The 17,647-nt window shown below is 44.0% G+C and overlaps 1 protein-coding gene across 1 annotated transcript in view; it reads left to right on the forward strand.

Annotated features, from left to right (window-relative positions):
- The first annotated feature begins 467 nt into the window (after nucleotides 1–467).
- Nucleotides 468–17,647, forward strand: part of RCAN2 (regulator of calcineurin 2) — a 284,388-nt gene continuing 267,208 nt past the window's right edge. Inside the window, exon 1 of the mRNA XM_070360839.1 lies at nucleotides 468–730. The gene's annotated coding sequence lies outside the window, so the exon portion shown is untranslated. The remainder of the gene's footprint in view (nucleotides 731–17,647) is intronic.

Here is a 17,647-nt window from a genome sequence, read left to right on the forward strand (position 1 = left end):
TTTCCTCAGTTAGCCGGAATAGGGGGGTGCTCCAGCAGCTCCAGTATTCCTCAGCTCTCCTTCTCTGTCAGTTTCTTTATCCTTACCTTCAGCATCAGCCCCCTGCCCACTCCGACCCCGAAGAGGCCCCCACCCCGGCCGTGACCCCGAGGAGCCTCCTCGCTGGGACTCCTGAGGACAGGGTCCTGCGCTGGGTCCCCAGAGAGTCTTCCCCTTTCGCCCACCTCCTGGGCACCCGGGCGAAGGGCAGCGGGGGAGCCCGGGAAGGGGAGCGGGAAGAGGGGACCGGGAAGGGCGCGGGGCCAGGCGGGAGGAGAGGAGCAGAGGCCAGACAGGGGCTCTCGGTTTCCCGGGGTCTGATTGGAGGTTGGCCCGATGAGTCGGAGCTGGGGGCGCGCCCATCTCCGCTGGCTCCTGCGAGAGCCGCCCGCTCGGCCCCTCCCCGGAGCCGCTTTGTCCCGGGTGACGGCGGCGGAGGTTGCGGCGAGCAGCGGGCGGGAGGCAGAGACCCGCCGACCCGCGGAGCCGGAGCCGGAGCCCGGGAGGCGGGGCGCGCCGCGCACGGCCCCACGCCCAGGCCCGCGGGCACCGCGCCCGTCCCCGCGCGCTCTCGGCCCGGCCGCCAGGTGAGCAGCCGCGCCGCGCCCGCAGTCGCCGGCCCCGCCGACCGACCGACCGACCGCCCAGCCGTCGCCTCCTCCTCTGCCGGCGCATCGCGGACGCCCAGCAGGTCGGTTATGTAACGGCGCCGGCCCGCTGGCCCCGGCACCCTGTCCTGTCCTGTCCTGTCCTGTCCTGTCCTGCCCGGGGCTGCGCGCGGCACCAGGGCCGGGCCGGGGTCGGGGGACCGCGGCGGGGGGCGGCCGAGCGCGGTCGGGGTCGGGGGCTGGGCCGGGTGCGGTGGCCGTGGCGGTGGGGCGGGGGGTGGTCTGCGGATCCAGTGCTCGGCCCGGGTGGCGGCCGGGGGGATCGAGGTCCCTTGACCCCCTCTAGAGGGCGCGGGTCTCTAGGAGCCCCTTCCCCATTCCTCGTGGCCCAAAGGTTCGCCTTTCTAGTAGCAGCAGCAGGTGCATGAATTGGTGGAGCGAGAGTGACGCCTGTGATCTCCGGGACCGAGATTTGGAGAAGGGATGAGGGGAGGTGGTCAGATCGCAGAGAGCGAACGGGAAATCGGAGCCTCTTTTCCCAGCACTTAAAGGAAAGAGCTGGGGAGGGGAAGGTGCTTTGAGGCGCAGCGGGCTGGGAATTGTCCTGCCTGGGATTAGCGGGCTTGGGTCATCTAAAAATAACTTCAAGTTTGAAAAGTGAAATAGAAGGGAGCACAGCGTGCCGAGTTCCTCCTGCCCGTGGGATGCTTCGCTCTAGAAGTCACCGGAGGGAAAACAGGCAAACCCCAGCCGCCTGATCCCTCTCCTGCCTCCCCGTCTCACTGGTTTCCAGGGTGTCTCGGTTTGACTTTTAGTTAATGATTTATTCTCCAAGGCACTGCTGTCTTTCTCTCATCCCAAAGTGAATTACAGCAGAGTACATGCTTTGAATCTTTCTTATTTCCTACATTAGGGTGGAAGTGTTCAGTGGACGTTTAATGAGTCTGCTGCCAAAGCTTATTTTATTTTTTAAGTATCCTTTTAGTAAAAACAAAAGTTTCCGAGCTCCCTTTAACCTGTGTCCCACAATTGGAGAGGAAAGATGCTAGAGCATTCCAGTCCACCTTTCTCTCTTCCCTAAGGCAGAATCCCACCTGTCTTGCAGAGGCGAGGCTCTAGGAAAGCTAGTATATTTTTTAATAACACATCTCAATTTTTAACACCTATTACATCAGCAGGAAACACAACAAATATATCGCAAGCACAGGGAAACACTTGCTAACTGGCCCGCTCCATTCCAGGAACACAATGAAGTAGGAAAAGCCTAGAAGCTAGAAAGGATCAAGAAGCAGATAAGCACTGACTGTGGAGCAAGGCAGAGGAGTGAACGAACGTTTGGCTGCTTTTCAGTCTCCACATTGATTTTCTTTAGCCTTAGAGCTATTATCTTAAGTACAATCAGTGTGTTGCATTAGTCTAAAATGTGAGTTGCTCTTTGCTTTCAAATCCACTGCAAACCAAATCAGCATTTATTGAGCACCTACTACTTGAGGCCCGTTCCTAGCATTTTATGAGGGAACATGACCTCAACTAAAGTTAGAAGATTGCAAGAGCTTTCAGAATGCCTTGTTTGCAGCTGCTGCAGAACCAAAGGAAGTCTGGGAGGAGGTGGCCCTCTCTCCAGCGAGGAAGGGTTAACAAGCATAAGTGGGAACTTGAGAGTTCTGTCATTTGCAAGTACACATCACACTTTTTAAAAAACTACTTGCATAATCATTGGCATTAGTCATATATATTATAGAAATTAGCTTTATTGAGATCAACTTTGCTAGTTTGCTGAGGTCTCATTTTCCCATTCCTTTTATTTTCTGTGCCATCCACTCAGTTTATTCAGCAGTTAATTTAAGTATCTACTGTGTGCTATGTAGTCCCTGTGTGTGTGTGTGTGTGTGTGTGTGTGTGTGTGCATGCAGGCACAGGCTCAGTCATATCCGACTCTTTGCGACCCCATGGACTGTAGCCTGCTAGGCTTCTCTGTCCATGGGATTTTCCAGGTAAGAATACTGGAGTGAGTTGCCATTTCCTACCCCAGGGAATCTTCTCCCTCCCACCCCCACCCCACCCCACCCCACCCCACACCCAAACCCACAGGGATTGAACTCCCGTCTCCTGTGTCTGTTTCATTGGCAGGCAGATTCTTCACCACTGTGCCACCTGGGAAGCCCATGTGCAAGTGGCTAAAAGAATGAGGCTTTTCTTTCAGAAATCAATCTAGCAGACAGGATAAGAAAATAAGTGATCATCATGGTGAGTGTTTAGTGGAGATAGGAACAAGCTCAGTGAGAGTACAGGAAAGAAAGGGTGCCGGGAGTCTGGAAGAGCTTGCAGAGAAGTTCATGTTCGGACCGGATCTCGGTAGAGAAGGAGCTAGGTGTTCCACGTTGAAGGAAAGGTCACATTCAAAGAACTGGTAGGTGTTCTGCAGTGAAGAGGTGGCAGAAGTGTTTGGGAGGAGGTGTTTTGGTGAGCCTGGGCTATGAATATACCTTGCAGAGGAGGAGAAGCCATGCAGCTTTTATGGGAGAAATGATTTGATCTAATTTGTCTTGCAAAAGTGACTTCGGAGGTGGCAAGTAGGTGGGGTTGCAAAGAAGAATGAGCTCAGATTTCAGACCATTGGAGCAGTCCAGACAAAATAAAATAAGTACAATTAGTTGTGCCTGAACAAGGTAGAATGGGAACAGAGAAGAGAGAACTATAAAAAGCCATTTCAGAGAGAGACAATCACTGGCTTTAGGTCACCAAGTGGCTGGTGATGGGGAAGGAGAAGCTTAGATGTTTAGATGGATGGTCAGACTTTTCATTGAGATGGGAAGTCAAGGAGAAAGATTAAGTTTGAGAAATATGTGAAATTTTAACTGAAACTTTTCCTCTAAGATTATGAACAAGACAAGGATGCCCACTCTTGCCCCTTTTCTTTCATACAGTACTGGAAGTTCCAGTCAGAGCAGTTAGGCAAGGGAAAAAAGGCATTCAAATCAGAAAAGAACTGAAAGTGTTTCTGCTTGCAAATTACTTGACATTACATGTTGAAAACCCTAAAGATTCTACTAAAAAAAACTGTTAGAACTAATAAGCAGATTCAGTAAAGTTGCAGGATATAAAATCAATGCACAGATATCAGTTGCATTTGTATATACTAAAGTAATGAACTATCAGAATGAGAAATTAAGAAAGCAATCCCATTTTATAATTGCATCCAAAAAATAAAATGCCTGGGCATAAATTTAATCAAGGAGGTGAAAGACACGTTCCCTGAAAAATATAAGACAATAATGAAAGAAGCTGAGGAAGACACAAGTCAGTGTTGATGAGGATGTGGAGAAAAGGGAGCCCTGGGGCACTGTTGGTGGGAATGTAAATTGGTGCAGCCATTATGGAAAACAGTCCTCAAAAAATTAAAAATAGAACTACCATATTATCCAGCAGTCCCATTTTGGGTTATTCATGCAAAGAAAATGAAAATAGTAACTTGTAAAGATAGCTGTCCTTCCATGTTCTTGACAGCATTATTTATATGAACCAAGATATGGAAACAACTTAAATACCTGTTGATGGATGAGTGGATGAGGAAAATGTGGGGTGTATATATATATGTTGTAATGACTTAGTATATTGAAATGACTTAGTGTACATATATATATATATATGTATATATACACACACACAGTGGAATATTACTCAGACATAAAAAAGATACCCTGCCATTTGCAACAACATGGGTTCACCTTGAGGGCATTGTTAGTGCATGAGGGCCAAGTAAATAAGTCAGAGAAAGTTAAGTACTGTATGATCCCATATATAGAGTTTGAAAAAAACCAAACTCATGAAAAATACAGAGAATAGATCATTGGTTGCCAGAGGCAGAGGACGGAGGATGGGCAGAATGGGTGCAGGTAGTCAAAAGGTACAAACTTCTGGTTAAAAGATCCACATGTTCTGGGAGTGTAATGTACAGCGTGGCGACTATAGTTAACAATACTGTATTGTATATTTGAAAGTAGCTAAGAAAGTAGAAAATTCTCCAAGCCAGACTTCAGCAATACGTGAACCGTGAACTTCCAGATGTTCAAGCTGGTTTTAGAAAAGGCAGAGGAACCAGAGATCAAATTGCCAACATCTGCTGGATCATCAAAAAAGCAAGAGAATTCCAGAAAAACATCTATTTCTGCTTTATTGACTATGCCAAAGCCTTTGACTGTGTGGATCACAATAAACTGTGGAAAATTCTGAAAGAGATGGGAATACCAGACCACCTGACCTGCCTCTTGAGAAACCTATATGCAGGTCAGGAAGCAACAGTTAGAACTGGACATGGAACAACAGACTGGTTCCAAATAGGAAAAGGATTACATCAAGGCTGTGTACTGTCACCCTGCTTATTTAACTTCTATGCAGAGTACATCATGAGAAACGCTGGGCTGGAAGAAGCACAAGCTGGAACCAAGATTGCTGGGAGAAATATCAATAACCTCAGATATGCAGATGACACCATCCTTATGGCAGAAAGTGAAGAGGAACTAAAAAACCTCTTGATGAAAGTGAAAGAGGAGAGTGAAAAAGTTGGCTTAAAGCTCAGTGTTCAGAAAACGAAGATCATGGCATCCGGTCCCATCACTTCATGGGAAATAGATGGGGAAACAGTAGAAACAGTGTCAGACTTTATTTTTGGGGGCTCCCAAATCACTGCAGATGGTGATTGCAGCCATGAAATTAAAAGACGCTTACTCCTTGGAAGGAAAGTTATGACCAACCTAGATAGCGTATTCAAAAGCAGAGACATTACTTTGCCAACAAAGGTCTGTCTAGTCAAGGCTATGGTTTTTCCAGTGGCCATGTATGGATGCGAGAGTTGGACTGTGAAGAAAGCTGAGCACCGAAGAACTGATGCTTTTGAACTGTGGTGTTGGGGAGACTCTTGAGAGTCCCTTGGACTGCAAGGAGATCAAACCAGTCCATTCTGAAGGAGATCAGCCCTGGGATTTCTTTGGAAGGAATGATGCTAAAGCTGAAACTCCAGTACTTTGGCCACCTCATGCAAAGAGTTGACTCATTGGAAAAGACTTTGATGCTGGGAGGGATTGGGGGCAGGAGGAGAAGGGGACGACAGAGGATGAGATGGCTGGATGGCATCACTGACTCGATGGACGTGAGTCTGAGTGAACTCCGGGAGCTGGTGATGGACAGGGAGGCCTGGTGTGCTGCGATTCATGGGGTTGCAAAGAGTTGGACACGACTGAGCGACTGAACTGAAGAAAGTAGATCTTAAAAGTTCTCATTATAAGGAAAAAAAATTATTCCTATGTAAGGTGATGGATTGGAGACGGCAATGGCACCCCACTCCAGTACTCTTGCCGGGAAAATCCCATGGATGGAGGAGCCTGGAAGGCTGCAGTCCATGGGGTCGCTGAGGGTCAGACACAACTGAGTAACTTCACTTTCACTTTTCACTTTCATGCATTGGAGAAGGAAATGGCAACCCACTCCAGTGTTCTTGCCTGGAGAATCCCAGGGACGGGGGAGCCTGGTGGGCTGCCGTCTCTGGGGTCGCACAGAGTCGGACACGACTGAAGTGATTTAGCAGCAGTAGCAGCAAGGTGATGGATGTCAACTAAACTTATTGTGGTGATTATTTCACAATATATACATATATCAAATCATTTGGTATATACCTAAAACTAATACAATGTGTTATGTTAATTATATCTCGATAAAACTGGTAGAAGAAAGGAAGTACAGTTGATCCTTGAACAATGCAAATTCGAACTGTAATTAGAGATCACAAAATGTAGAACCAAAAGATCTGGGGTTGGAGTCCCAACTCTGTCCAAACCATTTCAGCTTCCTGCCCTTGAGCGAGTCATTTATCAGTTCCTTTGTTTTTGAGGCAGATATAGCAGTACTCAGATTTTCCACCTGGAGGTGGGTGAGTGGGGCAGCCTAAACCCCTGCGTTGTACAGAGGTCAACTGTAAATGAGAAAGAGTGATTTTGAGAAGGGTGGGGGATTTTAATTCTGAATATACAAATAAAAATACTCTGGCAGGCAGTTTTATTTTCAGAGTTAGTTTCTTCATTCCTGGTGCTAACTTCCACTCATCCAGCTTACCTTCATTCCTAAGACTGGCTGTGCTGTGCTAAATAGCTTCAGTCGTGTCCAATTCTGTGCGACCCCATAGATGGCAGCCCACCAGGCTCCTCTGTCCCTGGGATTCTCCAGGCAAGAACACTGGTGTGGGTTGCCATTTCCTTCTCCAATGCATAAAAGTGAAAAGTGAAAGTGAAGTCGCTCAGTTGTGTCCAGCTCTTTGGGACCCCATGAACTGTAGCCCACCAGGCTCCTCCATCCATGGGATTTTCCAGGCAAGAGTACTGGAGTGGGTGCCATTTCCTTCTCTAGGACTGGCTAGTGCTGCCTTTGGAGAAGAGGAAGATGAATTTGATGAATTTGAGAAGAGGAAGTTTTGCCACCTTCTTACGCCAGAATGAAAGTATTAGCTGTCAATTATCTGAAATTCCCAGGTGGTGCTGTTGGTAAAGAACCTGCCTGTCAATGCAGGAGACATAAGAGATGTGGATTGGATCCCTGGGTTGGGAAGAGTCCCTGGAGGAGGGCATGGTAACTCACTCCAGTATTCTTGCTTGGAGAATATCATGGACAGAGGAGCCTGGTGGGCTCCAGTCCTGGTGGCTACAGTCCATAGGATCACAGAGTCAGACATGATTGAAATGACTTAGCATGCACTCATCTGAAATTATCTGTAGTGGTGATAAGAGTAATAATTTTAATGATAGTAATAATATCTAGCATTTATTCAGAGCTTACAAATGCCAAGCACAAAGAAGGTGGAGCTCCACATGGATTATCATGTTTGATCCTCATGGTAACCTTATGAGGCAGACACTATTATGATTCTCATATGATGGATAAGGAACCCAAGGCAGAGAGAGGGTACCTTATCTAGGTTACACAGTTAGTGAGACGGGCACCCAGAGTTCAAGCTTGGGCAGTCTGAATAGCCAGTCTGAATTAATAGTATTGAACTTTAAAGAACTTCCTCTTTAGCCTACAATGTATATTTTTACCCCATGTTTGAATGTTTGTGACTGATGCCACAAAAGAGAACAGGACTGAGTGAGAAGTTCTGGCTCTCATCTGGGCCTGGCATCTAATTTGTGGGGTGACCTCTGCAAAGTCCCATCCCCTCTCAAGCTTTAGTTTGTTAAATCTGTGTAGTCATGGGGGAAGGGGTTGACCAGATGATCTCTAAAGAGTCTAAGTATTCTGAAGTTCTGCCATCTTGTCTCAGATTTATACTATTAGAGTTGAGGATTTGGGTTAAGATCATGCTCGCCTGGTCCCTTTCAGAATAGAAACAGGACCTATTCCTCTTCTAAGAGGATGAACTCTAAGTGATGGCCTGTTCATAACAGCCTGATGGGAACTGTAGTGTCCATAATGCCAGAGCTGATGGGGGTGTCTGAGGTTGGGAGAACCCAGTTCAGGCAGGAGAAACCCAGACCGGCACTGAAGTGGAGGAATCGCCGTCGTCACTGGCCAGTTTATTTGAGACATGTCACTTAAATTCTGTGAGATTCCATTTCCTTATCTCTGAATAATGGGGGCGAAGAATACATGTGTTGTAAGGGTGTTTGTTGTAAGGAGTGAAACAGGCTATGTGGAGCAGACACTGCACACGAGTCTGTCCAACTGAAGATGCTCAGTGAGTTTCGGGAGGGGGGTGTTCCTTACACCTCACTTCCAGGATAACAAATGTGCAGAAAAGGGAGGTAGAGTGTTTCAGAGATAAGCTCATCTTACTTTGCAGTTTAACTGGAGGAGGAAATGGCAGCCCACTCCAGTATTCTTGCCTGAAAAATCCCATGGACAGAGGAGCCTGGTGGGCTACAGTCCATGGGGTTGCAAAGAGTTGGACACAACTGAACATGTACTTCACAGTTTTGCTAAGGGCCATCTCCTAGTGATCATCATTTATTTTTCTCTCTCTTAGAAAGTAATAATATATATATATATATATATATATCATTACTATTGGGACTATGGAAACACAGAGAGCATTAAATACCTTTCAAAACATGGATCTCAAATTCATTGATAAATTACTCTCTTAGATATGAAATGTCAACATTCCACAACACAAAGTTTTAAACTCTTCCTTTGTCAGATAAATAGGCCAAAATTGCTGTGAAGAAATAGTATTGCTTAGGGTTAGTGACCCTGGATTCCACGGTTATGGCACCACATGTACAGGAGGCAAAGTGACTTCCTCCTCAGTGAATGTCTGTGTACATGTGGTGCTTTTGAGAAGCTTCATGAAGAATTTTCTGTCTTTGCTTTAAAAAATGTTCACTGTCTTGGAGCTTTTATGTTACAAACGGCCAGGTGTCATGTTGTGGGTAAAATTAATTAAGCGAGTTGAGGATTCTTTTCAAAAGGGAGAAGCAGCCTTAGACTCAACTGAAGCTGTTCTGAAGTCCCTTAAAGCATATATGTGTGATTATGAATGGTACTTTCTAGAAGTTAAAGACAAGTTTCCAAAGATGGCTCAAACTTCTGGCAGTTCAGAATGCCCATGGAAAGTGTTTTCTATAGTCAGGATGGGAAGGGACTTAATTTTCATGTCTGGTTTCCCCATCTCCACTCACTTTGAAGCAGGGATGTAACAAGGGGAATCCTGAGCTTTGGAATGTACACAGAAGAAGATGCTAGAATGGTAGCTGTTGAACAAAAGACTTCTGTAGTTTGAGAGCTGTATCCTAGTTTCTACTACTGTCTGAATTCTTTGTGGGAGTCACTATTTTATTGTCTCACGTGATTGAGATATGCCCGATACTAAATACTGTAAGTTCTGTGAGGAGGACCATGCTTTAATACTCCGCTTAGGGTGTTAGGAATAGAGTATAAAAAGCGTGGACTTGGCATGAAACAGCCTGACTTCCCAGCCTAGTGCTGTCACTTCCCAGCTATGTAACCTTGAGCTTCCCATTGACCTAACAATCACAGGAGTTGGCATTTGCTGAATGCTGCTCCTGTTCCAAACACGATTCTAAGCAGGCTGCATACATTATCTTATTTAATCCTTACAACGACTCCCCCACGTGGGTATTATCATCACTATTTACAGAGGAGCATGCTTGGAGGATCAGGGGCCATAAGCCACTCAGCCCTCGGACTCTGAGTTGCAATTTTCTTACCGGTACAATTAGGAAAATAATCCTTGATCTCCCAGGCTCACAGAGCTGTGAGGGTGAAATGCTATGAGGCTTCGAAGGTGCACTGAGACGGAGTTCTCTGCACCATTGTTAAGGGTGATTGTCACAGTAGGGACCGCCTAAGAGCTCAGATACAGCTGGGCCTGATGTATTAATAGCACCAGGTCTGTAAGAGGAAAGAAGTTCACTCTCTATAAAATGCTTTTATAGAATGCATTTTGCTTATTTTTAGATTGTATTTATTTTTAAAATTGAAATATAGGTGATTTATAATGTGTTAGTTTCAGATATGCTTCAACGTGATTCAGTTATACATATATATTTGTGTATATATATATTTTTTGTTTTTTGTTTCAGATTGTTTTTCCCTATAGGTTATTACAAAATAGTGTTCTCTTTCTATAAATGGCTTTATTGAGATATAATTCATATACATACATTCACTCATTTAACATGTACAAGTCAATGTTTTTAGTATATTTACAAGTTACACAGTCACCACTGTAATCTAATTTTAGAGCATTTTCACCCTCTCAAGAAGAAACCCTGTACCCATTAGAGTGATTCCTCATCTCTTTTTATCCCAAGACAAGCACTAATTCATTTTCTGTAACTCCATATTTTCCCATTCTGAACATTTCATATAAATTCCATTTCATCTATATTCTAGAATCATACAGTATATGGTCCTTTGTGACTGGGCTGTCTTTTTTTTTTTTACTTTTTATTTTATATTGGAGTAGAGCTGGTTAACAATGTTGTGATAGTTTCAGGTAGACAGTGAAGGGACTCAGCCATGATATATTAATACATGTATCCTTTTTCCTCCAAACTCCCCTCCCAGCCAGGTTGCCACCTAACATTGAGCAGAGTCCCCTGTGCTATACAGTAGGTCCTTGTTATCTATTTGATATATAATAATATGTATGTATTATTCCCAAACTCCTAATTACTCTGCCCTTCCCCCTGTGGTAACCATAAGTTTGTTTTCTGTGTCTGTGAGTCTGTTCCGTTTTGTACATAAGTTCATTTGTATCCCTTTTTTAGATTCCACATGTAAGTGACATCAAATGATATTTTTCTTAGAATGTGTTAAGAAAACTGCACTTCCTTCCCCTAGGCTTTGGTAGTTTTATTATGAGGCCGTATCTTTCAAAGGTAACTGGCTTGTTTTGTCAGTACCAAGACTCAACCAGGCTGGACCAGGAGAAGGCTGATCAGGCCATGGAACTGGGTCCTGCTGGTGAAGGGGGCATGGAGACCATGGTTCACAGAGAGACAAGACTGCCAGAGGGGCGTCTATATAAACAAGGAAGGCTGAAAGTCAAAGACAAGGTCGAGGGAGGCATGGGCATGCTGTGGAGGGCAGAAAGTCATCACCGGGTTTACATCAAGTTTACGTCAAGTGTGAGTGACAAGTGGTACTTGGCATCTGCTCTAAAAAGCTAGAGATATTTCCCAGTGTCTGCTGGAGTCTGTCCACTCAGAGGAAAACCAGGGACCCTCTGCTTTGAGTGTTCAAAGTGTTCCTTTTTGTCAGACGTGTGTGTGTGTGTGTATGCGCGCGTGTGTGTGTGTGTGTATGCTCAGTCGTGTGTGACTCTTTGCAGCCCCATGGACTGAAGCCTTCCAGGCTTCTCTGCCCATGGAATTTCCCAGGCAAGAATACTGGAGTTCGATGCAATTTCCTGGCTCCAGGGGATCTTCCCAACCCAGAGATCAGACCCACATCTCTTGAATCTCCTGCATCTGCAGGCAGATTCTTTACCACTGTGCCACCTGGGAAGCCTACTTTCTATAAAATTCTCGGAAGACATAGAATGGTATCAGTTCAGTTCAGTTCAGTCGCTCAATTGTGACTCTTTGTGACCCCATGAACCACAGCACGCCAGGCCTCCCTGTCCATCACCAACTGCCAGAGTCTACCCAAACCCATGTCCATTGAGTTGGTGATGCCATCCAACCATCTCATCCTCTTTCGTCCTCTTCTCCTCCTGCCCTCAATTGTTCCCACCATCAGAGTCTTTTCCAGTGAGTCAGCTCTTTACATCAGGTGGCCAAAGAATTGGAGTTTCAGCTTCAACATCATTCCTTCCAGTGAACACCCAGGACTGATCTCCTTTAGGATGGACTGGTTGGATCTCCTTGCAGTCCAGGGGACTCTCAAGAGTCTTCCCCAACACCACAGTTCAAAAGCGTCAATTCTTCAGCACTCAACTTTCTTTATAGTCCAACTCTCACATCCATACATGACTACTGGAAAAACCATAGCCTTGACTAGACAGACCTTTATGGACAAGGTAATGTCTATACTTTTTAATATGCTGTCTAGGTTGGTCATAACTTTCCTTCCAAGGAGTAAATGTCTTTTAATTTCATGGCTGCAGTCACCATCTGCAGTGATTTTAGAGCCCTCCAAAATAAAGTTTGCTACTGTTTCCACTGTTTCCCCATCTATTTGCCATGAAGTGATGGGACCGGATGCCATGATCTTAGTTTTCAGAACATTGAACTTTAAGCCAACTTTTTCACTTTCTTCTTTCACTTTCATCAAGAGGCTTTTTACTTCTTCTTCGCTTTGTGCCATAAGGGTGGTGTCATCTGCATATCTGAGGTTGTTGACATTTCTCCTGGCAATCTTGATTCCAGCTTGTGCTTCTTCCAGCCCAGCATTTCTCATGATGTGCTCTTGCATATAAGTTAAATAAACAGGGTGACAATATACAGCCTTGACGTACTCCTTTTCCTATTTGGAACCAGTCTGTTGTTCCATGTCCAGTTCTAACTGTTGCTTCCTGACCTGCATACAGGTTTCTCAAGAGGCAGGTCAGGTGGTCTGGTATTCCCATTTCTTTCAGAATTTTCCACAGTTTATTGTGACCCACACAGTCAAAGGCTTTGGCATAGTCAATAAAGCAGAAATAGATGTTTTTCTGGAACTCTCTTGCTTTTTCGATGATCCAGCAGATCATTTGGCAATTTGATCTCTGGTTCCTCTGCCTTTTCTAAAACCAGCTTGAACATCTGGAAGTTCACAGTTCACATATTGCTGAAGCCTGGCTTGGAGAATTTTGAGCATTACTTTACCAGTGTGTGAGATGAGTGCAATTGTGTGGTAGTTTGAGCATTCTTTGGCATTGCCTTACTTTGGGATCTGAATGAAAACTTACCTTTCCAGTCCTCTGGCCACTGCTGAGTTTTCCAAATTTGCTGACACATTGAGTGCAGCACTTTCACAGCATCATCTTTTAGGATTTGAAATAGCTCAACTGGAATTCCATCACCTCCACTAGCTTTGTTCGTAGTGATGCTTCCTAAGGCCCACTTGACTTCACATTTCAGGATGTCTGGCTCTAGGTCAGTGATCACACCATCGTGATTATCTGAGTCGTGAAGATCTTTTTTGTACAATTCTTCTGTGTATTCTTGCCATCTCTTCTTAATATCTTCTGCTTCTATCAGGTCCATACCATTTTGTCCTTTATTGAGCCCATCTTTGCATGAAACGTTCCCTTGATATCTCTAATTTTCTTGAAGAGATCTTTCCCATTCTGCTGTTTTCCTCTATTTCTTTGCATTGATCACTGAGGAAGGCTTTCATATCTCTCCTTGCTATTCTTTTGAACTCGGTATTCAAATGGTATAACAAGAGAAAATTAAAATTACACGTATTACCATGAGCAAATGAATTTCTTTCCAGTCTTTGTGATAGACATGTTTTTGTGAAGTCGAGTTCATACAGTACATGGAGTTTTGCATCCTGTGCATTTCATCACACATTTTAAATTACTTTTCACATCAACAGTGAGCACTGTTTTCAGTAGCTGCACAACAATCCCATGGGTGATGTCACCAAATCTATTTACTTTCTGCCCTGTAACATTTAGGTGGTTCCCAGTTATCCACAATGTCATAAATAATAATTTGGTGAACACTTCTGATTGTCATTTATTTCTGTATTTTGGATCATTTGCTCAAGCTAGAGTGTTAGAAGTAGAATTATTGCCTCAAATAGATGGACCTTCTTAAGGTTTTCTCTGTATTTCGATGTTGCTTTTCATTGTTTTTCCAGGAGGTTGTACTAGGTATCTGTCCCACAAGCAATGCATGAGAATTCAGTTCTCACCTCTGCCCTGCTTGTCAGCACTCTTTCTGTTGAAGATAAGGGATGGCTGGTATTTGTGCTCTCTAGAGATGACCCCTGCTGCTTAACCAGGGCTTCAAAGAGGTTGGGCTTTCTTTGTGGGAGTCGAGGATGGTGGGTCAACATCTGGTAGATTTCACATGCTTGAGTGTTTGTAGGTGTGTTGACTTGAATGGATTTCTTTCTTTCCCGGTGGTTACGTTATCAAGGGCCTGGCATATGGATGTGTGTGTGTGTGTGTGTGTGTGTGTGTGTGTTGTTGGACCACTAAGGTTGACCTAAACTAAGTATAATGAAGCAACCTCTGCTTAAGTGGGAACTAGTTCAGTCTGCCTTTCAAATCCTGAAAAATTAACAGTAAATCAGTTCAGTTCAGTTACTCAGTCGTGTTCGACTCTTTGCGACCCCACGAACTGCAGCACACCAAGCCTCCCTGTCCATCACCAACTCCCGGAGTTTACTCAAACTCATGTCCATTGAGTCGGTGATGCCATCCAACCATTTCATCATCTGTCATCCCCTTCTCCTCCTGCCCTCAATCTTTCCCAGCATCAGGGTCTTTTCAAATGAGTCATCTCTTCTATCAGGTGGTCAAAATATTGGAGTTTGAGCTTTAGCATCAGTCCTTCCAATGATTATTCAGGACTGATTTCCTTCATGATGGACTGGCTGAATTTCCTTGCTGTCTAAGGGACTCTCAAGAGTCTTCTCCAACACCACAGTTCAAAAACATCAATTCTTGGCACTCAGCTTTCTTTATAGTCCAACTCTCACATCCATACATGACTACTGGAAAAACCATAGCCTTGACTAGATGGACCTTGGTTGGTAAAATAATGTCTCTGATTTTTAATATGCTGTCTAGGTTGGTCATAACTTTTCTTCCAGGGAGTAAGTGTCTTTTAATTTCATGGCTGCAGTCACCATCTGCAGTGCTTTTGGAGCCCCCCAAAATAAAGTCTGACACTGTTTTCACTGTTTCCCCATCTATTTGCCATGAAGTGATGGGATCAGATGCCATTATCTTGGTTTTGTAATTGTTGAATTTTAAATCAACTTTTTCACTCTCCTCTTTCACTTTCATCAAGAGGCTCTTTAGTTCCTCTTCACTTTCTGCCATAAGGGTGATATCATCTGCATATCTGAGGTTATTGATATTTCTCCCAGAAATCTTGATTCCAGCTTGTGCTTCATCCAGCCCAGCATTTCTCATGATGTACTCTGCATAGAAGTTAAACAGGGTGACAATATACAGCCTTGACGAACTCCTTTTCCTATTTGGAACCAGTCTGTTGTTCCATGTCCAGTTCTAACTGTTGCTTCTTGACCTGCATACAGATTTCTCAGGAGGCAGGTCGGGTGGTCTGGTATTCCCATCTCTTTAAGAATTGTTCACAGTTTGTTGTGATTCACGGTAAATAGACATGCTTATTTGCATTAGTTCTATTGTTGCTTTCGTTCATTTTCACTGGTTCCCTTCTAATGTTGGCAGGGCCTTTGGGGCAAGCTCCAGACAGGTGGTGTTTTGTTTGTTTTTTTTTTCACTTCCATGTAATGAGATACTAGGCGAGAAATAACAAGAATAATCAGTTGTAATCTCTTAAAAAGTTACTTAAATGGTCATTATGCTAGAATTTTAATTTTATGACTAATCAAATTAAAGTTGCTCTTTGCAACTCTATGGCAAACTCTATGACTCCTCCATCCATGGGATTTTCCAGGCAAGAGTACTGGAGTGGGTTGCCATTTCCTTTTCCAGGGGATCTTCCTGACCCAGGGATCGAACCCCGGTATCCCACACTGCAGGCAGACACTTTACCAAAGCCTCTGCATTCATTTTAAGGCTTCCATCAGCTCTGCTGATTTTATTGACTAATTTATTGAGCTAAACAGTCAATTTAAATTATTTTTCCCCATAACATTATCTGAAAGACAGGCTAAATTAATATAATTTATTTTTTATTTTGACTTCTGTAGCTATTCAAGATAACAGCCAAGAGATGGGATTTGGCCAGGACAAAACAAAGTCCAACTTCTACTCCTGTTTTGAGGTTTAATCCTTTGTACTGAATGAAAGTATTTGATTACAGATATCGTTCTATGAATTTTGAAATGGAGGATGGTAAATACAGATACATTAATGGTACTTCAAACAAAATTTTATTTGTTCAAGAACAGAGTCTCAGCCTTGACAAGAAAAGTGAAAGCAAAGTGCTAACTCATGAATATGTTAATTTTTTCCTGCTGCGGGCATTAATGGTATTCATTTTATCTTTTCTGATGTACAATCAACTATTTATAAAAAGGTTAAATTTTGTTCAGGAAGGATATTCAGCAACTGTCACACCATAAATGTGTTTATTTGGGATTCTTTATTTTCTTATTTTTCTGTTTCTTAGTGATCTCTATTCCACAACAGCTGTTGTTTAGCATTAAACTTCAAAATTTGACAAGGTGACATTTAGGTGAAGCTCTGGATTGAAATATTTGCTCGGTCAGATTTTCAAGGCGTACCTTCTGACCTTGTGTCCAAGTACCACAGCTCACCTGGGGGTTCTTTTTCCTTTTTGTTTCTTTTTCTGAAGTATAGTTGATTTGCAATATTGAGTTGTTTTAGGTATACAGCAAAGTGATTCAGTTATACATATATATGTATATAAATATTCTTTTTCAGATTCTTTTTCATTATGGTTTATTACAAGATACTGAGTATAGTTTCCTGGGATATCTAGTAGGTCTCTGTTATTTTATCTATTTTATGTATAGTAGTGTGTATCCTTGGAGAGGGAAATGGCAACCCACTCCAGTATTCTTACCTGGAGAATCCCAGGGACAGAGGAGCCTGGTGGGCTGCTGTCTATGGGGTCACACAGAGTCGGACACGACTGGAGCGACTTAGCAGCAGCAGCAGTGTGTATCCTCAGGGATTCTTGGCTTATGACCTGGACCTTGGTTTGGTTCTGCCTCCTAAGTTATCATGGTTGGGGAGAGGGGAATCTCCTCCTTCTGGTTCACAAACAACCACAATGAGACGTCCAGTATCATTCTGGAAGGTCAGGAAAGCTTACCCAGTTCCTGAAGAGGATTTGGAAAGATTTTGCTGAGTGGAGGTGAGATAAATGATAAACCTGAACAGCCCCCCTCTGCTCCCCTAGAACTAAGTTCCTTATTCCAGCCTGCAGCTACTTCTTTGAGGCTTTCCATGAAGCTGGAAACTGAGGCCATGAGGACACTGAGGATGGCTCTAGGTTATGTGCTAGTGAAATCATTAATAACTTACAAGGGACAGGAGACAGGCAACGGTGGCACTTTGGGAGAACCCAGCTGCACGGTTTTGCCTGTGGGGCTCTGCTTCTTCCAGGTCATTTGTATTAACCTAAATACCTCCCTGGAGGCCACAGACAGGCACTGAAGGAATGACCCTGTAATGTTCATAAAACGACCTTCATGGTCTGCACCTGTGGGAATCTCCACAGGGCGTGGTTCCTCGTGAGGAACTTTCCAGTTTCTTTAAAATTGCTTTTAAAATCTAATGTTTAACCAAGGCTTTGTCTTGGATGAGAAGGACCAAACAGATACCATATGTTCAGTACTTTTCACCTTTAATTTAACCCCTTCATCCC

This window comes from Bos mutus, chromosome 23 (assembly GCF_027580195.1).
Source record: "Bos mutus isolate GX-2022 chromosome 23, NWIPB_WYAK_1.1, whole genome shotgun sequence".
Lineage (NCBI taxonomy): Eukaryota > Metazoa > Chordata > Mammalia > Artiodactyla > Bovidae > Bos > Bos mutus.